This window comes from Pinus tabuliformis, chromosome 9 (assembly GCF_031772625.1).
Source record: "Pinus tabuliformis cultivar Carrire ecotype Pingquan chromosome 9, CPIR1, whole genome shotgun sequence".
Lineage (NCBI taxonomy): Eukaryota > Viridiplantae > Streptophyta > Pinopsida > Pinales > Pinaceae > Pinus > Pinus tabuliformis.
This window is the reverse complement of record NC_142307.1, coordinates 1718679857-1718697100: the sequence shown is the minus strand read 5'-3', so window position 1 is coordinate 1718697100 and position 17244 is coordinate 1718679857. Positions and strand designations below refer to the sequence as shown.

The 17244-nt window shown below is 36.2% G+C and overlaps 2 pseudogenes across 1 annotated transcript; both read right to left on the bottom strand.

The window, feature by feature from the left end:
- Window positions 1-290: 290 nt before the first annotated feature.
- On the bottom strand, window positions 291-1071 carry LOC149155572 (ubiquitin-conjugating enzyme E2 35-like; annotated as a pseudogene). The gene is made up of 2 exons (XR_016262872.1): window positions 613-1071; window positions 291-386 (listed from the first exon to the last, which is right to left on the bottom strand). The product of XR_016262872.1 is annotated as a ubiquitin-conjugating enzyme E2 35-like (transcript).
- A 396-nt stretch (window positions 1072-1467) lies between these two features.
- Window positions 1468-14897, bottom strand: LOC149155571 (uncharacterized; annotated as a pseudogene).
- Window positions 14898-17244: the final 2347 nt, after the last annotated feature.

Below are 17244 nucleotides of genomic sequence, written 5' to 3'. Positions count from 1 at the left end.
AGAAACAAATCAAATCATCCAAATTACTACCTCTTCTTCAAATTTGGAACAGTACCCATTGGTAAACTTATTCCAGATTTTGTATTTTAAATACCACACTATAGCGATAACATATATTCTGCTCTTGTATTCCCTTCCCTCATATCTTGTTATAAATATTGAGCTTCTGCAATGTCAACACTTTGGTTCGCTATGATTTTTTTAATGAGGTAAACAAGCATAGAAAACAGCACGGAATTCAAAACCCTTACATGTCTATAGATTGAGCTTGCTAGGTTAGACAGAAAATTTGAATCACTTGTAACTTACACATTAGAACAGTACTATTGAATGAATCGATGTAGAATGTCAGGCCCCACTTGCATACAGCCTTGTCCATTCTTTTGCTGTAGAAGAAAAGGATTACTCAATGTGATTTAGAAATATTATTAATTAATCTATCAATTATTATACACATTAGTGAGAAAACTTTCCAGAGTATTAAAAGCCAATTTATGAACAAGCATAATCCTATTCAAGTATGCAAAAATTTGAGAGTAATGAGAACTTGATATCATAGAAGAATTATTCATCGAAAATGTGTAATTTGTAACCAAAAGTGCACACTATTACCTGTTTGCGCAGCCTCAATTTCATTTGTCTTCCAGTGTTTTGCAATGTTTTCAGAAAGAGGGTCATCTGGATTTGGTGCACTTAACAGTGCTTGTATACTCAGTAAAACTGTTCGAATTTGCAATGCTGGACTCCACTTGTCCTTGAGAATATCAAGGCATATGCGTCCAAGCTTATCAATATTTGGGTGGTAAATCTTTGTCAAAAACGAACCTTTGGTGCTGCCATTGGATACTCCTCAGGCAGAAATAACTCCAACTTGAAAACACCCCCTTCATATGGAGACTGAGATGGACCAAGAATCATCACATTAAAATACCGTAAATTGTCCTCAGATGGAGAAGCACTTATACCAGGTGCTGGTTCAGTAAGCAAGCGTTGAGTTTCCTTTATGATTCTGCGAGGCAAATTACTGTTCGACATAGCTGCAGGGTAGAAGAAATAAAGCTCTTCAAAAGAGAATCGATCTGAACCCTATCGTTCGTTTGAAGTTGGATGGACCAAACCTCAGGCTCTATTTATGAAGAAACCCTCATTCTGTCACAGCAAGAGTGAACCCAACGATAATAATTAAATGCATAAAATAATGGTAAAATGGTCCAGGAATTCCATATATCTAGATGAAGTGCAGATCTCGAGTTCTCATGAAGTTTCGAACGACTGTCACAGGAAAGGATCTCGGATACCACAGTGATGAATTTTTGGAAGTCGATCCATGGTGCAGTATGTGGATACCTCTGTAATTTAAGTGGATGATCACAATATTTCGGATCTTTGAGATCTTAGTGATCTAGGACATCAGAAGATCTCAGATCACCCATGTTTCGATAAAGACTACAATCAAAGGTTACAAGATCACAATTCCTTGAAGAAGGGAAATTGGATCCATCTTGAATGTAGATAACTTATCAGTAAAGCATCTCTATGATTCAATGCGAGAAAAAGCTGCCTAAGGAAAGCGGAGACAAGAAGGGAAAGAAGAGGCATAAGAAGAACATTGAGACCTACAAGATCTATATTTTTAGGGTCTTGAAGCAGGCTCATCCTGATATCGGAATTTCCAGCAAGGCCATGGGAATCATGAACTCCTTCATTAATGATATTTTTGAGAAATTGTCGAGCGAGGTATCGAAGCTCGTCCGCTACAACAAGAAGCCTGCTATTACCTCTCGGGAGATTCAGACCGCCGTAAGGCTTGCTCTTCCAGGGGAGCTTGCGAAGCACGCTGATAGAATTCCTGATACTTCGAGGTGGAGATGAGTTAGCCTTGCAAAAGTACCACTGTGAAATAGTTCCACTAATAATGTACACCTGCGCTTCTATCATCATTGTCAGAGACCATAACATTGTGATGATAGCTAATGCATAGTACGCCGGAACCCATCCGTCCTCTTTCCATAAGCAACACTACACACCAGTGCTTCCTCCACACGCATACCCAGATTATTCAACTTTGGGATTAGGTATGATCCTGCCATTTAGGCGTGCAAACACCAAAAAGACTATGATGGGTATATAGTAGACAAGGGACCAACTATTAAGCTAGGATAAACCAGCATCAGTCTCATGTTTCTCGCAAGGCCTTCCGAAGCTGTGCCTATGATTCTGATTGTGAGTTCTATACGGTGCCAGTTTATAATAATGATTCAGACAATTATCCCGCATAGTACAAAATAAAAAGAAGAATGAAATTCCTCAGTGCCAGGCTTATTTCATCCCCGCAATCCTTACTCATAGTGCAAGCCACGAACCAGAAGACATTGATGAAAATAGGAATGAGAACAAAGAAGGGGAGACAGGAATACACTATCTATTTTGTGTAATGACTAAGGAGCCAGAGAAGACCAAATAAGAAGGGGATGCTCAGAATCAGTGTTATTACAAGTGTCCAAACCATGTCCTTCAAAAGATGCTTGCTACCCCCAGGCACTACAAGATTTGGGTAATATTCCAATTGTATTACACGAATTGGGTGATAACCCAAATGTTCATATGCTCCATCAAAACCTAATCCTTGATCCCTTATGTTAACATTGAGTGAAGATTTTGTACAAGTGCTGGAATTTGTATCATAGACATAAGAGGAAACATTTCCGTAATTTCTGTTGCGGTGGACAATTGAAAATATTCCAAACGCAAAGGTCGCCAATACCAAAATGACAAATACGATTAGAAAGGGTATGTTCCGGAAATACCTGCGGCCGCTGTTATACCTGATTGGATGGTAGTCTTCCTGCTGAGAAGAAGATATTTCCCTCTCTGTCAAGCCAGATTTATTCAGCAGAGGCTCTGAAGATTTAATATAAGAATCCAATGAACCTCATGCTTTGCATGTCTATGCGCTGTGCGTTTTTGTCTAAATGCATGTATGTATATTTTGTGTATGCTTTTTTATGTGTTTTGAAAAGAAACCGCAAGAAGAAATTAAAGAGAAATCGTAGCTGCCGTGAAGCAACACGCAAGGGCAATTTTAAAAATTTCAAAACAGGGTTGTTCGAAAGGGTCTTTTAAAGCGAAGCCGATACATGCATCGGTCCATAGGCCTCAAGGGTTCAACATGCTCTGATACCAAGTGTGAGGACCATACCCAGACTGTATACATTTTTTTTTTTTTTTCTTACAGCACATACAACCAAAAAGAAACACATTGAGATTCAAATTTATTTAGCACACACATTCCTACCACTCATTTCAGGAACATACCATAACATTTTCATACCTTTAACTAAGATCAATAGTAATGAAATACATATGTACCGTTCACCAGAAGGTGAGACTCCGCTTGCTCTGCTATTGCTGGTATTCCCTTGTAGCTGGTCACCTCCACGAGTGAATGATGACGCACTTGATCCGAATGCGAAGACCCACCGGTTAACCTCCCAGCCTACTCCTTGGGTACTCTTCTTCCCCGCGGACCCCCGAGCTGCAATGGGGTTGTACAATGGAGACAAGCACTAGCTAGTAGAGGAGAGCACACCTTGGCTCAAGAGTCCCCTCTCTAATTCCTCTACCTCACCAAACTCACTATAGCTTCGTAATCACTGCTCTCACAACATCTCATCCATCCAACAATAGGGTTCCCAAAAGTCCCTTCTTCCATGGCTTGCCCCTTCTTTTATAGGAGTCCTCATAGGTGACAATTGTCATGTCATGCATAATTAATTATTTTTTTATAATTCAATAGCTTGATTATTCACCCACCCATGTGTCATTCTCACATCAAGGGTCTCCCAAAATTATTTACTTAAATTTTGATTTAAAACTAATATTTTCCTCCCCTCAACAAGATTCCTATTTCTTCTCCTAGTTGTCTCTTTATTCCCCCCTTTTATTCCTTAATTTGTGTTCCTTACTTGAATTCAATTAACGAGTCAAGATTTTATCCCCAATCTACTCCCTAATTTAACTCAGGTTATCTCCTAGATGGATATTCTTATGTTGGATGTTGACACATGGAGCTTCTCTACATTTCTCTAAATTCAATTTATTATTCTCATTTTAATTCACCTTCCCCTTTTCTTAATTAGGTTTAAATTAGTTTAGGATTAATCTTTATCCTTACCATTATGTTTGTCTTTCCCCTTTTTCCTAATTAAACCACATACTCTTCCTAGTATTTTCCAAAATGGAAAGGGTAGAGTTTTTAAGGTACTCTATTTTAATTCTTCCTATGATCCTCCTTATTCCCAGTTTTATTTTTGATTTAATTACATTGGTTTCAAATCATCATTTACCCTTGATGTAAATTTACCTAGTTTTCATTCCTTGCTTATATTTATTTATTATTATTTATTTTTAATGATTCCAAGGATGCCAAGTTTGGTTATGCCCTTCAAGAACTTCCCTAGAAGTTCCAAGGGTGCCACACGTAATAGCTTATTTGTGATGTCAAGGGGGCCAGTTTGGTTGTGCCCTTCAAGAACTTCCCTAGAAGTTCCAAGGGTGCCACACCTAGTAGTTTATTTGTGATGTCAAGGGTGCCAGTTTGGTTGTGCCCTTCAAGAACTTCCCTAGAAGTTCCAAGGGTGCCACACCTAATAGTTTATTTGTGATGCCAAGGGTGCCAAGTTGGTCGTGCCCTTCAAGAAATTCCCTTGAAGTTCCAAGGGTGCCACACCACTTGCCCTTCAAGCATCCAATGATTACGAGGGGAAAGTATAGTGCAACGTCATAGACCGCTGTCATCTCTTATGTTGCCTGCTATAGTGAGACTAATGGTGTCGGGGATCAAGGAATACGCCTTGATGCGCGCCCCCCCGTAAAGTCCTCATGAGCGAACCAACTTTGGAACCTGCCCTCATGGCATCGTGATCTTCAAGGCGAAGGTGTTTCTACCCTTCCAGCCCAAGTCACGGTGGGAGTGCTAGTGGGTGAGATCAAGGACTCTGTCTCACCCCTCCCATGTAGATTCCATCCACTTGTACAACCCCATCACCCATATGTGAGTCATTCGGTCAAGCAACTAATTTGTGCCTGCAACCATTAACATATCATCAGAATATAGTTAAACATATATGGCAGATTCCAAGATCGACTTAGAATTTCACAGATAAAGTAATATAAATTTTCATCAAACCAGGTGTCATTGACATGTCATATGCGAGTGCCTCTGATGGTTTCCTGCCATACTTAATAATCATCAATAACAAGGTTTCTCAATGTTAGTCAATTATCATAATAGCATCATTAACAATTCCTGGTCATTCACATCATTGTCCATTATAAGTTTGAACTAGAGGAAGTAGGTAACATAGGGGACACATCCCTCATGGCTATCATCAATAATCATCAATGGAAACATACATATTCATTAATCTATCAACATCGTAACATCGTAGAAATATACCTATCCATAAAATTTATCCTCATTATGCTTTTAGCAGAGCGCATACATATTCTTTACTACCCTCGTCATAATTTCAAATAGAGACCAACTTAACTATTTAATATTGCAATCATCAGAATGCTGATAGATAAGATACATAACCATTCATGCTACCATAATATCAATGGAAAGCATTCATAACATCACAACCATGAATATCTCAATCGCTAATAATAGTTTCATGGGTCCAGAATCTCAATTTGAGGTCCTCGAAGAATAGAGTGTCTAAGATAATGTCGTATTAGGGTCAGGAAACTAAAGTGGGCACTACATTCACTACCCTTTTAAGGATTTTCGCAATGTTTTCCCTTGGTCTTATGAGGAAATGCATGGCATAGAACCTTCTATTGTCAAGCATGATATCTAGAAGTGTCGAGCATTCTTTTTTATGGTATTTTTCTTGCTCGTTAATTTGAAAAACCTCGAGTCTACTTCTTTGGGCTCGTTAAACTACTACAAAGAAGATATGAGCATGTTCTTTTTTGGGGCTTTTTCTTGCTCTTGAACTAAAAAATCCCCAAGATACTTGTTTAGACTCATTAAAATATTATGAAGAAGATCTGAGGAACTCTTTTTCTCTCTTTTTGTAGCTCATTAAACTGAAAAAGATAGTTTGAGAATTCTATGATGGTGACCTCCTCCTCAGTCTCTTTGTCCAAGGAGTTAACTTTGTTCTCTTCCTGTAGATGATCCTGCACTCTTTGGCTTTACTCCCAGTTGTTGATGAAGATCCTTCCTCCCTATGTCTTTTTCTTGATTTTTCCTAAGGAGTGGGTGTCTTCAAACTGGAAGTGGGAAAGATTTGTTCTTCGGCTTCCTGCAAAGTGTTTTTTGTCCATTCTAGCTGATTGGCATACTACTCTATTTCAGGTCTTAAAGTGTGAATGTAAGGAGTGCTTTTATTCTCCACTCCGAGCTTTGAAATGATGTCATAGGGGTCACAAGACCATGTAAATATCATACTGAACTTCATTTCTTTAAGCATTTTATCTTCTTCTTCACTTGTTGTCCTTGTGTTACACACAAATGTGCCCACCTGTGTCTTTATTCTGAACTGTGATTTTTTCTTGGCTACTACAAAATGGATGTCATCTGATTTCAACATCTGTATAATATAATCCAAGGCAAAAATCCTCATTGGGAGGTATTTGGGGAGTTTGTAGGGTGCCAATTCACAACCATACACCCTGGTTTCTGTATAATTTTGGTATAAATACCAATCCCCAGTCTTTGCCTGATCTGTAAGGTGAAGAATTCTCTTGATTTCCTCATTGATCCTAGGTTGAATTGCATTGTTAAGGATGTTCATGGCTGGATGAACAAAATATTCAATGAACTGCTTATAAGTGAACTCTTGTTGTTCTTTCATGACCAATGAGGTCCAAAAGATCACTGGCTGCTAGTTTCCTACATCATCAATCTTCTGCAATGCAAAATTGATTTTTTTTGCTTGATAATAGAGGAACATATAAATCAAAATGAAGGTGTAATTGAACACATGTTCTATGGGAAACTTTATGAATTTTTCATGAATACTGTCAGCCAAGAATTTACTGAAATTGAACACCAAGGAGGGCTTGCTGTCTGTGGAAAATATGGAGAGGAATCCTAAAATGGGCTCATCTACCCACTGATCAGAATAATAACCTAAAATGTATGAAATCATGGATATAATCTTCTTGGCCTGATCAAGGAAGATGGAGGAAGGATATGGAGGATTATTTTTAGGCAATTGGGCATTCTTGGGCCAGAAGATCTCAAATATTCTAACTTTGGTGGCAAATCCAGCTTCTGATAAAGCTGGGTGAGGGCTTCTGAGGAGTATTATTTTCCACATTGGGAGGAAACATCATTTGGTCAATGGGTTGGGCAGTGATTTTGAAGATAATGTCACTTGTAGGGGAAATGATAGCTTTTTGAGTAGGGACATAACATGCTTGACACCTTCTAGTAACTCTGGGGCTTGGAATGTCAAGGGAAAAATGTAATGGGGAAGATTGGACACCCAAATTCCAATTTCATCAGTCTTATCTACATGTTTGTCCTCTAACCAACAATATAATTCTAGAAAATCATAGTCACATTGGGTTTCATTAATCTTGTAATTCCTATCAGTTAAAGGTATATGATCTAAATCTACAGAAGGGGGAATCAATGGATTAACAGGCTTATCTTGAGTCTTATTTTTCAGAGGAATGATTGTAAGAATCTGAGAACAAGAGGAATTTATAGAAGATCTTACTGGGGAAAGTGTTTGAGTAATAAACTATCAGGTAAAAGAAACAGGAAACTATCAGGTTTCTGTCATGGTTTGATCGCAAAACAGCTCTAAGAGTGATCGTTGTGGAAAAATGTCAACAACAGAAGACAAATAATAAAAAGAAAGAGAGCGATAGGATGAGCAACAAAGAAAGGAGAGTGGTGGGTTTAGAAGGTTTTAAACGCTGCAGTGAATGGTTCCATTGAAAATGGCGCGGGACCGTTAGGCCTAAACAATTACCCAGGAATTAAAAATTTAATGCAATATGGTTGTTTGTCGGGAAATCATTCAATTGGCTTAACAATTATATGACGTTGAGGAGAATGGAAGAGGAATCATGGTGGGGGCGTGGTAGAGCGGGCGAGGGAAAAGTTTCTTTCGGAGGGGGTAACAGACGGTTTGTGGTTTTGGTTGGGGGGTGCGAAATCGTGAGAGGGCAACACGTAGGGGATGGGGCCCAGCGGGAGAAACAACCTTTTAGACCACCAACACACCCCCCCCCCCCCCACCCCCACGACAGTAAAGGCGGGATGGAGAGGGGGGGAAGGTGGATGAGGGTTGTTGATTGTGAGCGGGAACAGATCCCGGTGCCGCTGACTGAAGTGTACTTTAACCAAATACAATAAAGGCTAAACTAGCATTTTTTTATTTTTCTAAAGGGTGCACTTAGACTAGAAAACCCACTTTATTTTCTTTTATACAAAATGAAAAACTATCTAACCTATCCCTTATTTCTCCTATTGATTCAGATTAAATAGTTGAATCAATGTCATTTTCTACCTACCTATTGATTTACCTAGATCAAATTGTTGGGCAAATCTTTATTCTCTAATCTAATTTACAGAAATTGAAAGGTGTTTAATCATGTTTACACTATATGATTAAACTAAAAAATAGTGATTGTGGCATTTTGAACAAGCTGCTCACAACTTTTATTTTTCAGTGATGAAGCAAAACTATCTATGAGTAGTGGCATTTAGACTTGCAACACCTTCAATATCATTCCTTTTTTTTCTTTCTTTTGGTGGGGTTCAATCTTTTCTTCTTTTTCATTATTCTTGTTTTTTCTCTTTTTCTTATTTATACCCTCTTTTCATTTTTTATTCTATTGTTTTCTTTTATTTGGAAATCATTTGCATATTGACAAGTATTTACAAAATAATATTCCTGAGATACAATACTCAATTACCTTGAGATCCTATAAATTATAGGACCCTAACAGTGGCTCCAGTTGTGGATGGCACTCTCCCTATGAGGTGCCAAGAACATTTGATCAATAGCCTTGAGTGTTCTATTTCAGTGATATCCACCTTTGATTTCTTCGTTGTAGTACTTATGGTAACATATCGATGGAAGATTAGGGTCTTCTCTACGAGCTTCAACTTCTATTAATAGGTCACCCAATCCAAATAATAAAGACAATGATATTTACAATGATAAATGCTAGAAAAACTTCTATTGCTCAGAGAAATAGTGTTTGAGCATCCTGCCATTGACAGGTCCACCAGGTAATTCTGTCCCATCTAAATTTCTGAGAAAAAATGCATTATTCCCTCTGAAAGCATAAATGACATAAGGTCCCATCCATAAATTGTCAAATTTTCCATGCTTCCCTTTGTCTTCTCTTATGGAATCCCACTTTAAGACTTTATCACCCAAGGTGAAATCATCTGCTTTTGTTCTTCTGTCAAAAACTTTCTTGATATTCTCATGGATGACCTGAGCCTTATTATAAACTTCTTCCCTAGATTGCTGCAACTGGATTGTCTGATCAATTCTCCTTTGAATGTCATTTGGCTCAACCTGCAATTCCTGAATTAACTTCATGACTAGAAATCCCAAAGAGGATGGAAAGACAACATCCATACCATAAACCAATTGGTATGGTGACATGCCAATTTATTTCTTTGTGGTGGTCCTATCAGCCCAAAGTGCATTTATCAATTTGTTGTGCCATGACTTTTTGTTGTCTGCTAACAGCTTATTAATAATATTTACCAAACTTCTATTTGAAGATTTAGCCAACCCATTACCTCGTGGGTAATAAGTAGTTGAATTCCCAAAAGTGATATGGTATTTGTTACAAAAATATATCATTTTCTTAGACCTAAAGGCTGCAACATTGTCTGTAATAAGATTATTTGGAAAACCAAATCTAGATAGGATATTGTTTCTAAGAATTTGATGATAACAACATATGTGGTTAGTCTAGAAGGAGTGGCCTCAATCCATTTGGTGAAGTAGTTAGTAGCGGTAAGGATCCATTTATGTTGAGTAGAGGATGGTGGATGGATTTCTCCAATGATATCTGATCCCGACTGTTGGAAAGGGCTTTCCACAGATATGGACTTCAAAGGTAGAGGAAAAGCGTTTCTTTTCCCCTCAAAGATTTGACATTTGTGGAAAGAGGTTACCTTCTTTTAACATCTCAGAAAAGTGTAGGCCATTAAAAACCAGCTCTAAGGATCTTATTGGCAGCGGTTTTCCAATACAAATGGCCACCATATTCACCTTCATGGAATTCATGCATTGTTCTTTCTGCATCATCTCTCAATAGACAGTTTAGTAGAATACCACCAGCATCATTCCAATATAAAACATTTTCTATGATGCAAAATTTAATTGCTTTTAACTTCATAAATCTATCTTTTGTCTTTGTTAGACCAGGAGGATAATTTAAATTAAATAAAACATAAGTAGGGTCTACATACCATGGTGAGTTCATGAAAGCCTCATCTAGTTGTGGAGTCACGTGTTCCTCTTGATCATCCAATTCAGCTACAAAGTTGATATCTAAAGCATTAAAATTAGATTCAACCATTAATTTGGCTAATCCTTGTCCTTTGATAAGCTTGGTTGGCTTGATTTCCATATCATATTCTAGAATGATGGCAATCCATTTGCCTCTTTTTCCATCTGGTCCATTCTTTGTCAAAATATCTTTAACTACAACATTTGGTACATAAGCAATTATGTGAGAATGAAGGATATATACTCTGAAATCTTTAATTTCTTTTATCAATGCAAAAGCCTATTTTTCCATTATATTATATTTGAGTGCAACATCCCTCAAGGCCTTGCTAAAGAAAGCAATGGGTTGTTCAAATCCTTCATCATTTTGCTGCAAAAGGATAGCTACAACAGTATGTTTAGAAGCAAATGAAAAAATTATAAAATCCTTAGTAAAATATAGACTGATAAGGACCAGTGTTTTTTCTAATGCTTGTTTAACTTGGTCAAATGATTGCCTAGCTTCAATGTTCCACTTGATTTCAGAATCTCATTTTAGCATGTTTGTTATGTTTTTGAGAAGTTCTACAAGGTTAGGGATAAATATTCTCAGGAATTTTATTCTACCAATAAATTATTGAAGTTCCTTAATGTTTCTTGGATGATTGATTTTTAGAATAGCTTCAATCCTTTTAGGATCAATTTTAATACCTTCCTTAGATATGATATGACCAAGAAGTTTTCCCTCTTCAAGGCCAAACACTGTTTTCTTAGGATTTAGTGAAATCCAAAACCTTCTACATTTTTCAAATACTCTTCTCAGATGTAACAAATGTTCTTCATCAGTTTTAGAATATACAGTTATGTCATCTAGATAGATCACAATAAATCTGCCAATTTCATCAGCAAAAAAAATATCCATTTCTCTTTGAAATGTGGCTCCAACATTCATTAATCCAAAAGGCATTTTCACATACATGAAGGTACCCCATGGAGTACTAAAGGTTGTTTTATCTTGATCCTCTGGATGGACTAAGACCTAATTACAACCTGAGAAAGCATTTAATAAAGAAATAACAGAAGATCCAACTACCTTTTGCAAAATATGATCCATTTTAGGTAAAGGATAGTTGTCCTTTAGGGAGACTTTGTTAAGGTCTCTAAAATATATGCATAATCTGATTTCACCTATTTTATTCCTTGTTGGCACAATATTGGAAACCCATTTAGAGTACATAATAGGAACTATGATTTTAGATTCATACATTCTTTTGATTTCCTTCTCAATTAAATGCATCATAATCGGATTTATTCTTTGAAGTTTTCGTTTAAATAGTTTATGATCTTCTTTAATTATAATTTTGTGTTGTATAATTTATGTATCATATTTTTTAAGATCTTCACAGCTCCAGGCAAAAACAACACTAAATTTCTTAAATAAAGAAATGTACTTTTGTTTTTCAGCAGCTTGGATTGATTAAGACAGTTTTATGATTTTGGGGTCTTTATCAGTACCTAAACTACATTCTTCAATTGTTGTTCATGTGGGCCCAGTCTTAGGATTTTTAGCCACATCATTGAAATCAAATAATTCTTCTAATGGAACTAGACCTCTGGGAAAAACATTATCTTTTAGCTGGAGTGTCTCAAATTCTTCTTTTTTCAGGGTCTATCTCAAGCAATTCTAATTTATTTACAACTTTATCTATGGGTGTATTCACATCTGAATTATCTAACTGTCTTTCTATATTATAATGTACAACTATTTGATTATCTACTTCAGATTCGAAATCAATACTATCATCTTGAAATTCATCTTTGGATTGCAGAAAACTTTCAATATGTTTATCATTTCCAAACACTTTCCAATACCTCATGTTATCTAGCACAGTTGGTCAATGTTTCACCTCCAATACATATTCTTGATTAGGATAAGGCATTTTACAAGAGATGGATGAAAAAGCCAAATTATTTGGAATGATATTTGTTTTCTAAGAATTGCAGAAAGGTCATATTCAATAAACATTTCTAGAAAATCAAGCAATACATTTCTGTATGCTCTCATCCTAGGATGTTTGGTTGAATATTCTCCTTTAATTTGTTTTATAATTAATTCAACATCCCCTTGAATGGAGATTCTTTTGGCACCTAAATTTTTTAACAAATGGAATCCTAAGATAATGGCTTCATATTCTGCTATGTTATTGGTACATTGAAGATTAAGCCTATATGAGTGACCATCAACATGATTATTTCCTGTGTTCACTACCCAAATTCCTACTCCAGAACCATATTTGCTACAAGAGCCATCAAAACTCATGTTCCAAAGAGGTTCAGGAGGAGTATTTAGTTATGTTATTTGTGATTGGGTTGGGCCTATTTTAGAAATTTCAGTTTCAACATTGATCACCTGTGTGTTGAGATATCCATCATTGTAAAGAATGAAAGAATCTAAATCTAAGTGAACAGAATAAAGGGGATAGTTATGAGGTTTCTCTTGACTACTCACCTTGAATTTCATCAGGTTTCCCTATATAATCTTCTTTGCTGCCAAAAAACTGGTATGGTGGAAAAAGTCATATCCATCTGTAGGGTACCTTGTAATTTTTCTCCCCATGAACGTGGCAACAACATGCCATACTTAGGGGGAATATCTGCAACCACTATATCCATTACCAGACTTCTAGCTGAGATTTTTCCTAAAGTAACACACAAGTCTTTGATGAGACCTAGACATCTTACTTTACTAGAATCAAAAGAGTATAAGTCTTTATAAGGTTTGGTAATGTCAACTCCTAATTTCTCCATAACATCTTTAGGCATTAGGTTGTGGGAAGATCCTGAATCCAACATAACATTATGGAGGATTTTATCAAGAATATTTATGCTAACATAGAATGGAGGAACACCCACATCCTATGGTTTTCCCTCAACTTCTAGACCAAATAAGAGTTCAAGCTAGTCATCATTTAGATTTACAGAGTCAATGTTTTCCCCTATGTTTAAAGCTTTCATTATTTTGGGTCTGTACATGTTTTTGTTCATTAACTCTGTGAGAGGAATAGGGATTTTCAAGTTTGCTAATTCATTCTCAATGTTGAACGACGTTTGAATCTTAATCAAGTTGGGAAGTTCAGATTGATCTGTGTTTTTCTTTGTAATAGGCTCTTTATGTTGATTGGTGGTTGAGGTATCTGTTTGAGTAGTTTTAGAAACACTATCACCTATCTTCTTGATAGAGATTTCTACTTTTTTCTAATCAAAATTATCCACAGTTCTCTTAGGAAGATTGTTTGTGGTTTTCCTAGGTTCAAGTTCTGAGGATTTTTTAGCAGGATTATCTGAGTTTTTTGTGTTGAGAGTGTTTGGATTCTTTTTGCTCCTAAGGTTATATTGAGTGTTTGGAATTTTCAAACCCTTGTTTATATTCATCAGATTCTTCAGAGTCTAGTTCAGTTTGAGATAGCAGAAAAAGTTCATGCTCCTCTTGAGTGAGGAAAATTGTTTCATCATCGTTTATCCCCATCAAATTTATTTTATTGTCATACAAATATTCAACAATATTCCCCTCATCATCTGTGTAATTTTCCTGAAAAGGAGGCTGAATCTATTGGTCTGGACCCTTTTGTTCTCTTTGTTTAATTTGGGGAACATTCCTTCTAAGGTTTTGGTTTCTATTTTTAGGAGTGTTTTGGTTTTCTCTCACTTGAGTTTGGTCATTGATGTTTACTCTTTGCATTATCTGATTTACTACCCTCACTAAGTTATCAATTTTATGATAAAAAACAGAAGTAGAAGGCCCTTCTTTTATGGTAACCGTGCGTTCAAATTTTAATTTGGCCTTCTTGGTTAAGATGTTAGCTTCAACTTTAATAGCATTAGCTTGCATTTATTCCTAAGTTTTCGGGTGTCTCTCTCTCTCTCTCTAAGTTGATATTCCATGTCTACATCAAAACCATCAGGAAAATCAGTTAAATCTAGGCCAGGGGAGGGCTTGATTTCTTGTGGAATGGCATTGTAAAAAGTATTAAACCATTCACAATATTCTTCCACACTTTCATTTGGTTTTCTTTTCAGCCTTTTATATTCATTTAGGAGTTGAAATGGGTTTTTATTGATCTCCCATCTAGCTAAAAAAGTTTGATGGAATGCATCAAGGATGGCTATACTTCCATCAAGTAAAATCCTAAAACATTTTTTGACATCACCTCCTAAACTTTGAGCAAACAATCTCATTTTAACATTGGCGTCGTCTACTTATTGAAGGTCAAACACATCATTAATTCTATCCACATGTTGCTAAGCAGTATAAGAACTAGTGTTATCAAAGGTCACAATTTTATATTAGTAATCTCCAGGCATAACATTTAGCTGGCCTGGTAACACCAAAGGTGCATACCTACCTGCCATAACTGGTCTAGAAGATTGACTAGAAGATGGACTTGATGTAGGTGTAATTGTGACAACTATAGGAATAGTAGGAATAATAGTTTGAGATATCACAGGTGAGAAAGTTGAGACTATGGAATGAGTAGGACTGGGAGGTTTTATATGAACAGACTGGTAAGATTGGGTAGAAAAAGAGGCTGCTACAACTGTTAAAGCAGAAAATTCAACAAATTGTTGAATATAAGCTTCTTCAATGGCTTGGTCCAAAACTGAGACTAGAACTTGTAATTTGTCAAATTGCTGTATGGATTCAAGATCAGGATTTGTTTCAAGTACCTAGGTTTGGGGTATGTATGGTTGCAGTTTATCAATGGCAATATGATCTACAAAAGCCTCATATTTTGATCTAAAAAAACTATGTTGGAAAGGCAAATAAAACTCTATATCTTGAATAGTTTCAAATTTCTCTGGAACAGAGTTAGACCTTGATAAAGGACTATTCTCAGGAAGAAAATTAAATCTATTGAAAGAACTATTGCTACCTTGACTCTCTGTAAGACTTCTCTTTCTCACCAATTTTTCTGGATTATCTATGAATTCAGCAGGGTTGGGATCAGGGTGAGCTCTAGTGAAAATTATTTTGGGAGCCAAGTATATTAAAAATCATCACACAAATAAAAATCAAATCAATGACACACTACAATATATACAAAATAGCAACCTCAGATCATATATTTCATAATGATATATAAGCTTGAATTTATAGAGATATTGATTGAATACCAAGGAAAAATTATTTTTTCAATCTAAAGAGTTTTCGTTCCCCGATATAGTCGCCACTATGTATTTTTGAGGTTGAGGGGGTAAACACATAGGACAACATCAAAACCACTTTGGAAGTTGGGATCTAGCCCTGCTAGCTTCAAAGAGGGATCTTTATCAAATTTAGTTTTGTTTTATGTAAATTTTAGGCTAGTTATAACTGTACTTTTTTGTTTTAATTTGATTGGTTTGGTTGATTTGAGTGTTATAATACCATTGGGCTATGGAGTCTCTAAATTAAACTAGATTTTGCATCAATTTTTAGAGGAGTTCTCACAGGTCAAGCTAGGTTGCACTATTTGGATCTTTTCGGAATTTAAATGGATGGTGGATTAACAAAAGTGTAAGGTTCAGTTGAAATCCAAGAGAAACTAAGAATTCCCATATTTGACTTCAGTGGAAAACATTAAAATTATCAACAGCCAAAATAGGGTGCTCTAAATAAAAAATCCTATTTATCACAGTTTCTGTTGAATAATTCAGATTTTCTATAAAAATAGAGAAAGAAAAACAATGTTCGAACACATAAACAGAAGAGACACATCACCATTTGGTACACCACATGAATCCTGTGAAAGGTCCTTGTATTATTGATGCTCAAGTACTTTGAAAAATTACAATATGAAGAAGAAATTACATTGTTAGGATACTCCAACGCATAGGAAATAGTTGAGTATAATTTGGTCTAGTGTAGAGTTAGGTAAAGTGTGTTTCTTTACTATGTATTTTTGTAACTTCAAATCCGACGATCATGATATGTTCTAGACATTAAGTGATTTGACAGTTGATTCTCTCCTTGATATTACCGACACTTGATCCGTTGCTTGATACCCGATTGTTCTATGATCTCTATTTAAAGAGCATGGAGGGTCATTTGTAGGATGACCATTCATGAGAGAAGCTTATGTAAATTTTCTTTCTTTTATTACTAAATTTCCTAAAGTGGCCGCGTTGGCTCAAGTCGTGGATTGTTTCCCTCTTTGAGGGTTTTAACCACATCAAGAATAATGGTGTATTGATCTGTGATTTGTTTGTGAGCGGTGTCATTTGGAATTATATCTAAGGAACTTACCTTGTAAATTCCTACATGGTATTAGAGTTATTTGAGGGTCGCATCTGTTGGTGATCTAAATCCGAAGCCATTAGAATTGCATCTGACTGTCGTTTCTTAGATGTACTATTTCTAACCACTTTCAGGATGAGAGGACTGCTCTATTGTGTTAGGAGCATCTGTTCCAGTGAGGAACCCCTTTCGTTTCATGCGAAAAGGTTTCTCGTAGCCCCAACTACGTCATTTTTAAGATCTTGAGGTATACAGTCTTTATTTGCAGTTTTAGTTATTTATCTCTCTGTTTATTTCGGTTTATTTATCTCTCTATTTTTTATTACCGGATCTATACCTTTCATTTATGCATATTCTCTCTTCCCCGTGACTTTGTGCAATCTGAGAAAATCAGAAAAAGAAAGGAAGGATTTTTCTTATGTGTGTGCTCTTTTTGCCATTCCTTAGTGTGATTTCGAAAAATCAGAAACATTGAGGAAAATA